The 16018-nt window shown below is 52.2% G+C and overlaps 1 protein-coding gene across 1 annotated transcript in view; it reads right to left on the bottom strand.

The window, feature by feature from the left end:
• Window positions 1-13248, bottom strand: part of Klhl29 (kelch-like family member 29) — a 205665-nt gene extending 192417 nt beyond the window's left edge. Inside the window, exon 1 of the mRNA XM_013522637.1 lies at window positions 13141-13248. The gene's annotated coding sequence lies outside the window, so the exon portion shown is untranslated. The remainder of the gene's footprint in view (window positions 1-13140) is intronic.
• Between the last annotated feature and the right edge of the window lie 2770 nt (window positions 13249-16018).

Genomic DNA, 16018 nt, shown 5'->3' with positions numbered 1-16018 from the left:
GGTGAGGGCCTGCTGAACAAAGTCAAGAGCAGTGCACACACAGGAAAGACGTGGGAGGGATGAACAGGAGGTGGCCCGGAACCTGCATGTGGGGTGCAGAGGGCCGGCAGGGAGGCCGGAGAGCTCCCAGGCGACTTGGGACTGGGTTGGGGGTGTAGCCATTTCTGGATTGGGGGGCAGCACAGAAGAGTGGGCTTGAGGACAGACAAGTACAGAGAGGTTTTGTGGCACCTGAGGGGCATCCTGGTAGACCTGTTGGACAGAACCCTGGGGCAGATCTGGGAGTCATCAGTTTAGAGGTGAAGGACAGGAGATCAACAGCACCTGGAGGGCTGGAGGAGAGTGGTGAGGGATGAAGAGGCAGCCATCTGAGATAAGAGGATTAGGAACCCACCTGATGGCCTGGCTGGTGGGCAGCCATGCCTAGGGTGTGCTATCAACACTAAGGCTGGAGACTGGAGACTTTCCCAGCCCCCTCAGTCATGCATGGCCACTTAGGGACCTGCCACCCCCTTCCTGGAGAGCCCTGGCCTCTCCCTGCCTTCACCAAGCAGCATGAAAGGCTGGCTGGAGAAACTCTTCTGGAGTCTCCAGCTGCACTGAAGTCCTGTCACGAGAGGCCACTCCTTCCGAGCTCTTGGCCTGAGAAGAGACGGCTCAACAGCTGCTGTTGCCCATATATGCACCTGCAGCATGGAGGGGAGGGGCGTAAGGGGTGCAGAGAGAGAATTCTTCAGGCCACCAGGGTCACCTATCCTACAGGAGCAATGGGCTTCCACAGCACAGGAGGTAGAAGCTGTGGTCTTCCCAGGCGCTGGGTCCCTCACTTTCACCCTTGGGTCTGATGTGAAGGAGGAGGTTGGTTGAGGGTTCAGCAGGGATCTCTGTGGCCCAACGGCCAGCTTGGGGGCTAGGCTGGGAGCCCATCCATTTAACCAGCCCTGAGGGGGAGATCGTGCATAAACAGCATTAATATTGAATGACTGCCACTTGTTTACTTCCAGAAGCCCCAGCTTCCCATAAATCCAAGTCAGAATCAATCATCTTTTATGGAAGATATTAATGGCAATTCCATTATTTAGATCCAGTCAGTGCAGCCCCCCTCCCCATTGTACTGGAGCCAAGTAGTTTGGAGGCGGCTTTTGACCAAGTGATGGAAAAAGAAAGTCAAATGACCTTGCTCAGTACTGCAGTTAGATAGCTACTTAGGAAAAAGGGATTCGGTTTCTCTCCATGTCTCCCATGAAGTGGGAAGGTTTTAATTCCACTGGCCTAGGAAAAATAAAAATTCTTCTCTTGCATTCATGATGCACTGTCCGTGTGCTGTCAGGGCCACTCAACGTCACTGCTTTTTTTAAACTCAGTAACTTAGCTGCCGTGATCTGCTGCTTCCCAATCACATTTTTTTTTTTTTTTTTTTTAAATTATGAACTCTTCCTGGAACTGGCTTTAATGCCTACAAAATAGCTAATCTCTAGCAGAAACAAGTGGGGGTTATTTGTTCCCAGAAGTAAAAAGGCACAAAAACAAGACAGAAATTGCATGCTCTGGGAGATGAAGAGGCCAATGGAAATCTCCAAAGAAAATGTGTACCTGCCTGGGTCCCCTCATTCACGGTGGGACCCCTCCCCAAGACACCCGCTATGACAGAATGAAGTGCAGAACTGAGTCACCATCAGCTGTTGCAGGATGGAAAAGACCCACTTAAGCACTAGACCACAGGGGTACTTCTCAAACCCCAAAGGGGACCTGGAGAGGAGGAGAAATCTGTTATCACTCAAAGGCCCTCCTCTTCCTTGGAGACTCCCTCCTTCCTTTAGGACTTGACATCCCTGCTTTAGGAAAAGCTAGGCCCTAACCCTGTGCGGCTCTGTGCCACACCTGTCTCCTAAAGGCCATGTCCTTCCTCAGGGGCCACCTCCATGATGTGTTCTCCTGAGGGGCCCTGCCATGGACACACGGCCCCTTGGAATGGAGCCTTATCTCTTGCACTAACGTGAAAGCTGTTCTCCTGGGAGGCTTCCTTGGGGATGGAACGAACAGGACAGGACTCTGAGAATGCCTCAGCATGGCAGGAAGTAGCTAGGACTTCTGACTCACCCTGCCTTTAGAGGCAGCTGGGGACTGGCTGTTCTCCACTTCCACTCAAAAAAAAAACAAGGGAAAATGGGCTTAAATTGCAGCAAGAGAGATTTAGGTCAGATAGAAGAAAAGTCTGCAGGAGCCACCAGAACGAGGCCATGGGGAGCGGATGGAATTTCTTTCCCTAGAGATCTTTGGGAAGAGGCTGTCAGGGATGATCCATCCCCAGGGCTTAGTGTTGAAGGAGGAGGAAGACAGGTGGCCTAGCAGGTCCGCCCCAGCCCTAAGCCTGCCATGGATTTTCCTCCAAGAACATCACTCAGTAGCCCGCAGCACCCTCCCTAAGAACAGAAAGGCACATGTGTGCGAGCACGTGCGTCATCCAGTACCCTTCCTCAGGACTGTCACAGGTTGTGCATTCTGTCTGTTGTGGCCTGTGGAAATGCTACTCTGTCTGCCTTGTGACAAAAGGCTTTTTCTTTCATCCTATGGTTGGGGCTTGGGAATGACATACCTCTTCTCACCTAAATAATAGTATAGTTCCCTACCAGTCTATCCACAACAAAGGCCTGCAAACTCCCCCTAATGAGCAGGAGCAGGTGGCCTGGAGATGAGAGTTCCCTGAGCTCAGGACCAACCCATAGAGCAAGACCCTGTACCCAGGTTTTGGAATGTGGCTCCCCCTTCTTTGGAACAAGAATAGATAGTTGCATATTAGTAAGCAGAATCCCAAGGGAATTCCTAGGTGTGGCCAAGGTCAGGGGCACTGCCAAGCCTGGGAGCAGATTTGTGGCTGCCTGGAGCCCAGCTGTGGGGCTTCCTAGGAGGCAACACTCCCTGCTCCATTTCCTCTCCAGCACTTGTTCTCACTCCTACTTTGATTTACGATGTCTTCATGGGTCCTCTTAACTCCCCTGCAGGGCCCCCTGGAGCCAGGCAAGGGGAGAACCAAAGAATAGAAGCTTCCTGGCTTCCCAGGCTGGGATCTGGGCACAGCCCCTGCCCCAGTCCGGCCTCCCCCTTCCCCAGCCTCAGGAGCTGATGAGCGGCTCTGTTCTTGGAGCCCCACAGTGGGAAACTGAAGCCAGCTCTGTCCAGAGCCTTTCAGGGCCCCACAGCGGAGGCTGGGCAGGTTCACAGCATCTGGGGGAGGTGAGGCGGGGGAGGTGAGGCAGGGGTGGTGGGCAGGAACTGGCAGTGGCTAGAGGTGGTCACCAGAATATTGCTCATGCAGGACAATGGCTGGCTGGGTCCCTTCTCTGCCCTCCTGTTCGGCGCACTGAGCTGCACGTTCGGGAGCAGGCAGAGCTGGTCGCCAGAAGGTGGGAGATGCCCAGGGTGGATCTGCCCCCATCCTGGAAGCAAGGGAGCAGGACAGAGCGGGGAGCTATAGTGGAAGTTGTAAGTTGGGGTCAGCGCCTCCTGGACAGCAATTCTTTTCCGAGGAGATGGGAGAGTTCCAGCTGTTTCAAGCAAGTCTAGAAAGCAGCAAGGGACCCACTCGCCTGACTTTGCCCTGGCAAGTCCCAGCCACCCTGCTGGCTGCCAGAGGAAAAGTTAAAAGGCCAGAAGGGGCCTTGCCTGGGGTGTGTTACTGTGGTTATTGAGAAATAAGCATGCATGGGAACCACTGTGGCCCCTGCTACCACACAGGCTGGCCGCAGAGGTTTGTGCAGCATTCCAGATGTGTGACAGTGACAGGGCCCAGCATCCAGCAACCCCACCCTGTTGCTTAAAGCTTCCAACCCTGGGCAGCTCTAGCTGCTGGAGAAGTGGAACGAGGACTTTTCATGACTCCACACCTAGGAGGATTGGGGACCCTGAGCAGTAAGGATGGCCCACCCTCACGGCCCCTCCCAGCCTGGGGGCCTGGGGACAGCCCTTCAGAGTAGTCCTGCAGACAGAGCAAGTGCTGGCCCTGGAAGTAGGGTCATGGCATGGGGAGAAGAGGAGGTGCTTCATAGAGCTAGCTTAGTGCTACGTACCACAGCTGAAAGCCCCTTGGCCAGCATAGAGCTCCCCATGGGAGCATGGCCAGGGACCAGTCTCCCCCCTTTGTTAACAGAAAGAACAGGACTGAAATTTAGGTTCCGGGTCTCAAAGACATCACCTCCTGCCCTCTACCAGTGCCTGTGGCTTGGCCTCCAAACATCACTAAGAAGCCTAACTACAGGGCTGACTCTGCAGCCAGCAAGGGAAGACTTTGGGTGCATCTCCCGGGGCCCATCCCCAGGAGTGGGGCCAGAGGGGGTCCTGGCCTGCAGTGCTCACAGTTGGTGAGGAGGCACAGGTCACACAGACAAGGGATGGACAAGTGAGGATCTAGGTCAGAGCAGGACGGAGTGGGACATTCTGGCCAAGAGTGACAGCTCTCCCACTGTACCAATCTGAATTCCACACCCAAGCTTTTCTGAAGAAATGACTGTGGCAAGTTCCTGAGCCCTGGTCAACCTCAGTGTGCTATCTGCAGAAGGGACAGGAGGGCCCGCAGCCACAGGGTGGCAGGGGGGAGGAGGAGAAGGTGCATCCGAATTGCTCAGCACAGCCCTAGGCACTGATGGCTGTGGTCAGACTTGCTCCGAGAGGGTGCCTGTGGTTGGGTGGGAGAGGGAGGCCAGGCCCTAGTGGGGCTCTTAGGATGGGCTGAGCCATCACCAGGGGTCAGGAGGGAGCTGCATCATCCCAGTGGCCCTCCCCCCCACCAAGCCTCATTCTAAATGGATTATTGTTTATTGGCGGCTTATCCTATCTCTCGGGTTATGAATTATTTACCAGATAATGACTTCATAATTGTTAATAAGAGATGCCCCAAGGACATGCTGACATACCTTCTGAAGCCACAGTGCTAACTGTGGTGGAGCCCCAGAACCTCCCATGTGGCCGTGCAGCGTCATTCCAAGGGACAGGGCCTGACGGGACCTTGGGGATCAGTCAGGAATTCAACCCCTGTGATACAGATAAAGAAGATGGGACCCAGCCAGGGACAGGGACAGGCCTCTAGGTCTCAGGGCCAGTCAGTGGCTACCCTGGACTGGGATAAGCCTCAGCAGTGGGTGTCTGTCACTGTCTGAGTGACACTGTGTGCTGAGCAAGTCTGGTCCTCGCAGCGAGTGTGGGTAAATGGAATACGCATGACAGGTGTTTGGAGATCCCCTTCCATATAGAGCAAAGGCCTTTAGACCCTTGCCAGGGTGGCCCATGGCGACTTGGAACAGAATGCACCCCAGGGGCTGTGTGGGACACTTGTGGGTGGAGGAGTATAAAGACACCCTGGGCTCTGGGGAAGCCTGTCTTTCTCCTAAATCATGGGTGGTTTACAGGAGAGCTCTGAGCTTGATAGCTGGTGTCCCCAAGGGGCAGTGGCCCTGGGAGAGCATGTCAGTGTGCTGTCCCACTGCCCTGTGGCATGTGGCTGTGAGCTGCTCGCATGGTGGGGCTGATGCCTGAGCACACGTGTATTAGACAGGTTAAATGAGCCGCTTGTGATCACTCATCCATCCCAGAAACATTTGCAAGCCTTCTTTGTACCAGGCCTTGGGGAGGGACCCAGAGGCTGAGTCCCGGCCTGTGTTTTGAAGAGGGTTCTACAGTGGGAGCGAGTGGGGCTGAGGAGCCAGCTCTGCCTCTCCTTACTCCTCCTGTGCAAGTGAGCTGTGTGCGCAGGGCAGCGCTGGGCCCGAGAGTGCTCCGTGGTGGGGGATGAGCCGGCTGCACACTGCACAGTGATAGAGCTGCACTGGCACCAGGAACTCAGTGGTAGGTGTGGCCAGGGCACTAGGGCTTTGCTGCAGTTAAGAGATGCCCACGGAGCACTCTACCAGGACTGACTGGCAGGGATGGGAGGGGCTCTTCCAGAGAGCTGGCGTAGCAGGACTGCGTACTTCACAGGGGGTGCAAATGTGGGCCAAGCCAACCTGAGTCTGCCTGCATAGGAGCAGAGGCCGGGCAGAGGCTGGCCAGCCGGCATGGGCAGAGCTGCTGTATCTCATGCATGCCCATCAGCATGTACCTGCGTGAGACAGAGAATACTCCAAGTGCATGTCAGAAGGCCTTGAACTGGTGTTAAATAAATAATCACACTGTTTATTTTGGGATGGAGAGGCAAGACACCTCTACCATGTGCTAATGGGAGGGGAGGCTCTCAGGCTGGCTGGAAGCCGGGCTGCTTTGTTCACATCCCTGCGCGACGATTCCAGAAGGGACCTTCGAAGAACCTGTGTTTTTTCATTTCCCGTATCCAGCACCTGCCTGGGTACCTGGTGGGGGGGGGGTGGTTAATTGTTACTTCCCACGCTGTTACTAGGTTACTTTGTAAAGGCAGAAATATGCTTTTAATGTTTTTTTTGTTGTTGTTGCTACCTTACGAACCAGATGCTTTTATCTACAGGAGTTGCTACAAATCAAAGGAAGGGCCCATGAGGGTTGCTAGGCTGCGCCTGTCTCACACGGCCTTGCTCTGGCTCTGTGAATGAGGCTGAAGGGTCCCCCACCCTTCAGCATCCAGCTCGCTTACCAGTGAGTACAAATACATATTGGCAGCTATGACTGATAAGCCTCCGAATGGACTAGATGAGAGGACACAGGAGCAGGTGGAGTGGTCTCCAGCCTGTGATGCTCCAATTCTGTGGGTGGTTCCCTCAGTGTAAGCCTGGGGAAGGGACTGTTGTCTCACACATTATGGCATGGTTATGGGTTATGGCAACATTCCCAGCATTATAGTAGGTGCTTAAGAAATCTGTTGAGCAAACGAGTTGTTCTTCCACAGCACATTGTGTCAAGTCTTCTCATTGTGCTGTTCACACATCACTATAAGAATGCGTTTAGTTGCCGGTCTCCCTACTGGCTTGGGACTCCTTGAGGGCTGGGCTTCTGTCTAATGTCTCTGACCCTGGACTTGGCATAATGCACAGTGTGGCTGCCAATCAATGCTTGAAGGAATGAGCTTGGATGAGCGTTGAGATACCCTTTGGTCTCTCCATTTGCTGGCTGTTTATCGTGCAGCCCCCATTTTTCCCGGTACTACCAGTATCTGTCCCAGGAGAGGCAGAAGAGAGAAATTTATGAGTGGAAGACAAAAGTCTAGAGCATTTTTAGTTGCTTTTGAGTGTAAGTAAATGAGACCTCCAGAGGAACAGAAGTCCACAAATTTAGGAGCAAGGTCACTTGAAATAATGTACCCAGTCATTTCCATGAGCAGGATGCTGGCAGGGCCATGCCTAGCTTAGTCATTGATTTGTGCAAATTAGAGGGAGGTAGCTCTCCCTGGCAAAGCTCAAAGAGTCTAGGCTGGAGTCAGCCCCCTGTCCCCTTGGTCAGGGTCTTCACACAGGGGACAAAGTCACACCTGTGCCTGGCACCTGTGGCCACTGTGGCAGGTTCAAGGTAAGGAGGGAGACAGGCCACTTGGAAAATCAAACTAGGCCACAAAAATAGACTCTGAGGTTTGTGGATAAGCTATTTCTAGCCCAGGTGCCAAACCAGATTCTCTGCAGCCAGAACGAACTGCTGCATCACCTTCCCCACACCCCATAGCATCCAGCCATCCATTAAGCAGAGCTGCCCATGTGCACACTGTCTTGCCTCCTTGCTTCCAGGATGGGGGCAGATCCACCCTGGGCATCTCCCACCTTCTGGCAGCCAGCTCTGCCTGCTCCCGTACGTGCGGCTCAGCGCACCAGAACAGGAGGGCAGAGAAGGGGCCCAGCCAGCCGCTGTCCTGCATGAGCAACACTCCAGTGGCCACCTCTAGCCACGGCCATTCCCCACCTGCTGCCCCTGCCTCACCTCCCCCAGATGCTGTGAACCTGCCCAGCCTCCGCTGTGGGGCCCTGGAAGGCTCTTGGCAGAGCTGGCTTCGGTTTCCCATTATGGGGCTCCCAGAACAGAGCTGCTCATCAGCTCCTGAGGCTGGGGAAGGGGAAGGCCGGACTGGGGCAGGGGCTGGGCCCAGATCCCAGCCTGGGAAGCCAGGAAACTTCTATTCTTTGGTTCTCCGCTTGTCTGGCTCCAGGAGGGCCTGCAGGGGAGTTAAGAGGACCTATGAAGACATCGTAAATCAAAGTAGGAGTGAGAACAAGTGCTGGAGAGGAAATGGAGCAGGGAGTGTTGCCTCCATGAAGTTACATCTAGGAAGCCCCACACCTGGGCTCCAGGCAGCCACAAATCTGCTCCCAGGCTTGGCAGTGCTCCTGACCTTGGCTGCCCCTGGGAGGCTTTATTTATTATTTTTTTTGGATTTTCTCCGGTACCGGGAACCGAACTCACGACCTTGCGCTTGCCAGGCAGGCGCTTTTGCCGCTGAGCTAAATCCCCAGCCCCGAGGGAGGCTTTATAAAAGTACGAATTCCTGGGCCTCCTCCTGTAGTTTCTGATCTAATGGAACTGAGATGCAGCCTGATTTGAGGATTCCTCAAGTCTTCCTAGGTGATTTTAGTATGTAGCCTACATGGAAGGCCAATGTGTAGAGAATTTAGAAGGGACAAACAAGAAGCTGGTCCGTTACAGTGTGGTTCTTGAAATACTGACTGGGCCAGGCGTTTGGGAGAATGGATCTGTGGTGAAATCAGAGACACATTCACAGGATCCTAACGAAGGAGCCACAGGTGACAGGATACACGGGAACTGTCAGAGACTCATCAGTGTGGGCCCAGGACTGTGATTTACAGGGCTGTGGATGCTGAAACAGCCCACAGAGCTCATGGGAAAGCATGCTGGTGGGGTTAGATGAACAGGGCCAGCAGCACGGTGCAGTCATCTGATGATCTGATCCAGTGGCCGATTTTAGAGTATCTGACAGGATAAATGAGTCACTCAGGAATACTGCTTTGCAAAATCTCGTAACTTCTATCTCAATTCCTCAAGGCAGAGAACCCAGGGATTTGGTAACACTGAGTTGGAGCGGTGGTTGATGTCTGACAACCTGTCCTGTGAGAGCAGCTAAGTTGGAGTTCCTGGGGGAAAGTGCTGGGCCTCTATAGTTTTCAAGTTTTCCAGGTGACTCCTGTGTGCACTAAGAGCCAAGTACTCTCGTGCCAGTGGAAAGCGGGTCTCTAAATGTCATCTCTCTCTTGGTCTCTCCTCTCCAGAGAGGCAGAAAGGTCAGCGTTATTCCCATTTTACAGCTGAGAGCTGGAAGGTCCACGAACTTGGACAGAGTTACAGGAAGATCCAGGATTAGAAGCCAGTGACCTGTCTGATTCCAGGGAACTGCTTCCCTGCCTATGCGCTCTGGAAGGAAAACAATCCTCTCATCTTATGACCTATGTGTGCGTGGGTCAGGCCTGAGGAAGAGAAAAGATAGCTCCTGTCCTCAAGGAGTTGATGGTCAGGGAAGGATATGGGGACCAGACTCACAGCCAACGGCAGCAGAGGTTAAGGCTTCTTTTCAAAAAGGCTTCATGGGAGACGGCAGTTAAGTAGCCTTGGTTCAGGCAGGCTGAATCTGAGACAGAATCAGACTGGCAGGTAGGTACACACGGACAGAGATGCTGCCTGGGAGTCAAGGACCAGGGAGGACTGAGGCAGAAGGAGTAGGGACACTGGAGAGATGGAAAGCCCAGGAAAGCCTGGTAGCAGGAGCACTATCACTCACAGGTGGGAGAAAGAGGAGCCGGAGGGTTGCAGCCCACAAGGGCAAGGCAGGGCAAGGCTCCGTGACCATGACACTGGGAGACAGGCCATCTGCTAACACAGAAGCAGGCGGAGGACTGGGGTCTCAGGGACATTTTTGCTGCAGGGTGAAAAGAACACAGGGCAGGGAGTGGGCCAGTGATCACAGTAGCTAGGGTCCCACTGACGGACTGTGTCCAGCCAGTGAAATGGGTATTGGGCGCATGGAATTTTTGGGCCTGAGTACCTGGACACCCAGTGAAAGTGGGCTGTGGAGACTGTCAGGGAGGCTCAAGAAAAGCACAGCCTTTGAAGGACAACAGGTGACCAAGTACACACAGTGGCCAGAGCAGCACTGAAATGTCTGCATGGCCCATCCTTGGGGTGGGTGCCAGAGGCCAAGCAGAGATGAATAAGGAGGCAGCAGCGGGAGGAAGGACGAGCTCTCAATGAGACACTCGGAGCTAGTGAGTGAGGCGGGCAGAGGAGGAGAGAGCGGTCAGAGGGCGCCTGTGGGATCAATGCAGGGGAAGTGGAGCTGGGGTGAGTGCGGATGCCAGCACAGAGTTCAGGGAACAGCTCCAAGTCCCATTAATTCTGGAGATGGTGCCGTGTCCTCTGACGCTCAGGGCATTTTGTTTGTCCAGGGCAGCAGCAAAGGGCCTAGCTGGGTAGTACCACAATGGTCCCACAGCCCCAAGGACTGAGGAAGCGGGTGCTGCCAAGCATGGGTACTCAGCCTTGAAAAGTCCTCCCTTGCCCTCCACCCACCCCAGAGCCTAAGGTGTCTATTAAAGCCATTCTTGGCTCGGCCTTTGGCTATGCACAAACGGAACCCTCAGCTCAACACCCCCTGCAGTGCAGGTATCAGATTTGACCCCTGCAAGTTCCTTCTGGGACCTTCTCCGTTACCTGAGTGATTTTCATGAAACTTCTGAAAGACACAGCAGCCCTTTATGCTTTGCTCCTGAACTGGCCTGTTTTATAGCAGGGCACACAGGGCCTAGGGACTGGTCCTGTTTTCCCAGAGAACTGGTAGCTTCTTCCACGGGTCACCAGAGCCACAGCGGGCCGCAGCGCCTCCTTCTCCTCTCAGGAGCCAGTGGAAGCCCTTCCTGGGAGCCACAGGCCTGGGTGCCCTCAGGGTGATCCTGGCTGTGTAGGGATGGGTTTCCTGGAAGCCCAGAGGTGCTGGTGGGAGTGCGGAGGGGCAGGATACAGAGATCCTCAGATGTGATTCCTGCCCTCCTGCCACTGACCAAGTGGCAGGGAAGCCACACACGAGTCCCCATTGGGGACACCAGTCAGGGGCACTCGGAGACTGCCACCCACATACGGCATTCACTACCAGGTATGGCTGTGAGGTCACCTTCAGGAACCCCCATCCTGATCATGCTTGCCCAAGGCTGGGCAAATAAGGGCCATGAGCTGCCCTGCATCAGTGGCAGGGAATGGAAACCCCCAAAATAGGGGTCATCATTTCCTGCCACGCTCGCAATTGCCAGCATACAGGAGGAAAGCTGCCTTCTGTAAAGAGCGGCCCCTGGATCTCTTCTCAGACGCTCACTCTGCCCTGCCTGTGTCCCTCTGGGAGTTGGGCGGTGATGGTCAGCAGACCCAGGCTTCACTGTCTCATTTCCAACTCTCCTTCTCTGACCCGACAGTCCCAGAAGCAGACTGGTCCCAGGGCCTGAGACAACAGCAAGGACAGCTGCCCCAGTCAGTGTTGCCATTAGGCTCGTGCCAACAGCTTAGCAGCTGGACCAGGAACCCATCCACCCTCCTCTGCTGTCCCCACAGCGCTGCTGGGTGGCAGCAGGCCAGAGGCACAGCTGGGTGACAGGGGCTCTTTCATCTGAGCAGCTGATCCAGCCTGGAGCATCCTCCAACTTCCAGCCAACAACCAGGGCTACCAGCAACTTAGGGCCATATTTTCTTTTCTCTGTGCAATGCTTCTGGGAGTGGTAGGCCATCCTCAGCCCCGCTGTCTCTGACTCCAAAGAGAAGGCTCTCTGACAAGCAGAGAATCTCGACGTGGCAGGAACCTTCCTGTTCTGCTACACTGATCTTGTGCAGAGGGAAGCTGGGGTTTTGATCAGAAGCTGGACTGAGGCAGAGACCACAAGGCTCCTGGTTAGAGGACCCCAGGGTGGGTGTTGCTGAGCATGTGCTGTCCTGGGGCTGCCATGGCCTGTGCTCCTCCAGCACTAGTGGCTTACTGTAGACAGAGTAAAGGCCCCATGCAGCAAGGACACGAGAAGCTGGGCCAGCTCAGCCTCAACTGTCCGAAATCCCAGTGCCCAGGCCTCATACTCCAACTTGCTTCATCCTGGACTCAGCTCCTGCCCCTTAGCAGTGGATAGGTGAATGCTGGTAGCTCTTGCTACCACTTTCGCAAGCACATGCCCAGCTGGCTGGTGTGTACGAGAGCAGTGGTACAGCCTAGCTTCCTAAGATTCACAGCCTCACAAGGAGGCCACATTATCCCATTCTTCAAGCTGCCTGATCCTGAGTTAAGAATCCAGACGCAAAATGTTATGCCAGACCTATATAAGTTTAACACAAAGAAGTAATCAAATGACTATATGAAGTGAACATGCCAAGATGTTGGTGGCGGTATTATTTGTAATAGTGAAATATTCAGGCTATGTTAGATGTCCATCAATTAGGGCTCCAAGTAAATTACGTTAGCACTAAATACACATGATATGAGGCCTTGAGAAATGATGATATAGATTTCTGTTCACTGACATAAAATGGTGATTAACCACACTGTTGAATGAAAATAACATTTCACCAAATAGTATACATAGTATGGTCCCTGTATGTGTGTGCACGTAGGCCTGTGTTCACATTTTATATATGTGCAAGAGAAAAAAGGCTGGAAAGAGACACTAAAATGGTTGTTTCTGGGGCATAGGACTATAAGTCATTTCTATAATTTTAGTTTTTTCTTTGGTGTTTGGGATCAGACGCAGGGCCTTCCATACATGTGGCAGAGGCTCTACCAGTAAACAATACCCCCAGCCTTTAGGTACTATCTTTTAAAATCTTTTTACAATGAACAAAGAACATTTTCATGATATAGAATAATACATTTTAATAGTCAAAGAGTTCAATTTTAAGACTTTAATTTGTTAAATTACAAAAGAAGAATGAGAGCTTTTAAAGAGCTTCATGGTCTTCTCGCTGCAGACCATTCCCAGACCTAACCCCCAGGAAACCTAGACCTGGGGAGCCAGGCCAGGCGGATGGAGTACACATGAATCACACTGATGGGGACCAAGTGGATCACACAGCTGTGGTAAAAATCTCAGCCTCAGGGAGGATGAGGGAGCAGCTCTACTCCTGCTTCCCCAGGGGGTGAGAGAAGACAGCTGCTGCGCCCAGGCCCCCAGACCCCCAGGGTGGATGCCTTGCTTATCCCAGCTGAGCTGAACTGAGACCTACCTTGCGCCGCCCGTCTCTGGCGAGTTCAGGATTCGTCCCCAGGATGCAAAAACCTCGGTGGCCACCAACACTTAGCAAGGTGCGAGCATCATGGGGAAGCCAGACAGTCTGGAAAGAAAAGGGAGAAAGAGTGGGGTTGGGGTGGGGAAAAGGTATCATTTTTTTTGCCAAAACATCTACTTTGAACCCCCAGTAGCTTAGATGAGCCCCACTCTAAGTGGATGAGAGTCTTGGCCTTGGGTTTTTTCCAGACTCTGAGTAGCTTCCTGAGGACTATCTCACACAGGGGTGTGCAGACTCTGAGGATGCATGCTCAGATAATGGGGCACAGTGGGCAGCAGAGGACCCCAAGCTGCACAGGAGAGGTATCCCTCTTCCATCTCAACCACCAGCAAAAATCCCCACCACCGAGCCACTAACACTGAATGAGAGAACAATGGCATTGTCTTCCACCTAATGCAAACAAAGAAACTCCGGTGATGGGGAAAAATAAGAAATTCAAGTCTTTAATCTAATGCTGAAAAGGACACAAACTCTAGAATTGCAAAAACAAATCATGACTTCTTTTAGACAATAGGCAAGCAGACCTTGAGGAGGCAAAGGATGGGTTCCTTCGGGAGAATTTTTTAAAAAATATAGAGATTTAATACCTAGTAGAAAGAGGCTATCTATTATGGGGAGGCAGGGCTATTTCTCATTTGCTCTTTCAAACGTAATACATGAGAAAGCCATTGCCATGACGGGAAATGCCATCCTCCCCTGCAAAAACTTGTAACTGTCATTACTTGGGAATCAATATATTTTTTAAATGGAATATATCATTATCAATTGATTTTCCTTTTTCTTCTTAGTGCTCCAGGGTCCCAGGTAGCAGGGGAAAGCTTTAATGTGATATGAAGGATTTGGACAGGTAAATAAGTTATTGTAAACTAATTCTACCTCATGGCCAACTTCCCTGTGATGACATGATAATCTTTCTCAGATCCTCTCTGCTTAAGCTTTTTCAACTGCCACTGACAGAGACACTTTGCGAGCCACATCAGGTAGTCATTTGAAAGCTGAAGGTGGCAAAAATATTACACTTCCCAAGGACAGAGTGTTCTCTTTATGATTAAGACATAACCTCTGTGGGGAGGCGAAGTAAGCCAAGGTCACCATTTAATTTTGACACGGAGCCAAAGTTGTGAGCACATTTCCTCTGCCAGGCCCATGTGACGTGCACAGAAACATTGATCACTTTGGCCACAAGGTATTGGCAATACTCATGATTAGAAGATCAATGTATTTCTGGGAAGGACACTCAGCAGATTTATGGCAGAGAAGAGAGGTTTAGAAGACAAGTGGTCAAGTCATTTTTAGGTTCTTGAGAAACTCATTCATTCATTTACTATGTAAGGATTGAGTGCCTGCTGTATATCAAGCCATGTCCTAGGCACTGGGAATGAACGAACGAATGAAACAAGAAATATCCCTGCTGTCATGGAACTCAGACTCTAGTGGGTAAAAACATATAAGAAACAATAACCTTAGGAATAAGTAGACATTGTATGGCACAGCAGAAAGTAGCAAATAGTAGGTGTGACTTATAGGGACAAAATAGAGCAGGGTAGGGGATGCATGTTGAGGGCTATGGTGAAGTTTAAACAGAGTGGATGGAATGAGGAGCAGGTCATGCAAGGCAGAAGGAAAGGCCAGGGCAAATGCCTTGTAGGGGGCATGCCTCTGAGTTCCAGGACCAGCCAGGAGGCCACTGGGGCTGCACCAGGGAGGGTCCAGAAGATGAAGCCAGAGAGGTGAGTACCCAGACTATGTAAGGCCTTGTACGCCACTGTAAAGGTTACTTACTGAGAACCCAAAGATCTCAGCCACTGCCTTTAGAAGGGTCTCTCTATCTCCTGAGACAATACCTTCAGGTCAATACCCTCAGGTCAACACGCTCAGCTTAATCTGCTTTCCTTCTTTTCAACCAGCACAGCTCAGCTGTCTTGGGCAAGCTAAAGCTCACATCCCAGGTTGTAACCTGGATGTGCTGAATGCATACAGCACAGGCCGTACAGGAGCTCAGGGGACAGCAGTGGGAGGGAACAAGGAGCTGTGTATGACTTGTTCTGATGACAGTGATAGTGCCCCTCCTACTCTGTGGTGCCAGAGGCCACTCTGAGAGGTGATGGCTGAAACAGTACCGAATGAAACTAAACCCCACGTAAAGGTGGGCTCTTTGCGACTTTTCCCTAATGTGCTAGTGTGAAGGTCCTGGTGTGAACTGACAGGTTAGCTACTATTGGCTGTGTTGGTAGATCTGATTTACTTGCATCTCTTCCCACCCTCCTACCCTGTTCTGTGTCCTGGGACACCCGCTGCCTGGCATGGAAGGCATCCCTCGGGCTCTGGCCCCTCAGACTTCTCACTAGGGTCAACTTGTGCAGGTCATCATAGGAGTCTGAGACTGGTTTATCCCCTTACCTTCCTTCTTCCCTGCTGGGTCTCCATGGGCTGTCCTTCAACTGAAGGCCATGCTTCTAGGTGGGAGAAAAGGCACTCCACATGGCTCATTCTCTATATTCCAGAAATAGGGATGGTCTCCTTCCCTTGCCCCCGTAGGCTTCTAAGCAGTAGTTACCCCCATCCCCACTATTAGCCTTGGTACTGCACTATGTGCACACTATCATGGTTTCTTTATACTCTTCCTATACTTTCATGGCTGTTTCTTTTATCTAACTCTCTTCAAATTATACATTTGGGTATGTCTATTTCCTTTCAAGACTCTAATGTATATATGTGCAGAGAGAGTTAAACACAGGGCTTTGGAACCAGACAGACCAGCTCTAGAATGCTAACACTGCCACTTAGTTTTATGATACTTGGAAAAGTATTTAAT

This window comes from Chinchilla lanigera, unplaced genomic scaffold (assembly GCF_000276665.1).
Source record: "Chinchilla lanigera isolate Chin_1 unplaced genomic scaffold, ChiLan1.0 scaffold00068, whole genome shotgun sequence".
Lineage (NCBI taxonomy): Eukaryota > Metazoa > Chordata > Mammalia > Rodentia > Chinchillidae > Chinchilla > Chinchilla lanigera.
This window is presented reverse-complemented; position numbering and strand designations above follow the sequence as displayed.